The 622-nt window shown below is 64.0% G+C and overlaps 1 non-coding gene across 1 annotated transcript; it reads left to right on the forward strand.

The window, feature by feature from the left end:
- Nucleotides 1-154, forward strand: LOC140473341 (5.8S ribosomal RNA). The gene has a single exon (XR_011958282.1). It is a non-coding gene; the product is annotated as a 5.8S ribosomal RNA (ribosomal RNA).
- The last annotated feature ends 468 nt before the right edge of the window (nt 155-622 follow it).

The following is a 622-nucleotide window of genomic DNA, read 5'->3' on the forward strand; positions in this document are numbered from 1 at the left end:
AACTCTTGACGGTGGATCACTCGGCTCGTGCGTCGATGACGAACGCAGCTAGCTGCGAGAATTAATGTGAATTGCAGGACACATTGATCATCGACACTTTGAACGCACTTTGCGGCCCCGGGTTCTTCCCGGGGCCACGCCTGTCTGAGGGTCGTTTGGCAATCAATCGCACTCGCCTTGGCTGGCGAGAGCGCGGCTGGGGTGTCGCAGAGGACCCGTCCTCTTTGTCCCCCTAAGTTCAGACTCCGGAGCCCTCCGGCGTCGGAGCGCTTGGCCTTTCCCCCCCACCCTGCACATTCCGTTCGTCAGGCTCGACGCCATCCCCCCGCCGGGGAGCGCGGCCTGGCGTCCGTCTGTGTCGTGGCAGTGGGGCCAGCACGGCTGTCACCGGTCCCAGAATGGCTGTCGGTGGTTCACACTGTGTGTGTGTGCCAACCCTCCTGGTCTCTGGGACACGGAGCTGCCACGAAGTGTTGAGCCTCCAGTGGGGGGTCTGCCTAAGCTCTGCACGTCCGCATTGGGTCCGTCTCTCGGTTGGCTGGCAGTGGAAAGAGTGAAGGGAGCCGCGGAGGTCCGGTGCTGGTGCGCCGCCGGCCTGACCGTGGAGCTCGCCGGTTTGACA

This window comes from Chiloscyllium punctatum, unplaced genomic scaffold (genome assembly GCF_047496795.1).
Source record: "Chiloscyllium punctatum isolate Juve2018m unplaced genomic scaffold, sChiPun1.3 scaffold_582, whole genome shotgun sequence".
NCBI lineage: Eukaryota > Metazoa > Chordata > Chondrichthyes > Orectolobiformes > Hemiscylliidae > Chiloscyllium > Chiloscyllium punctatum.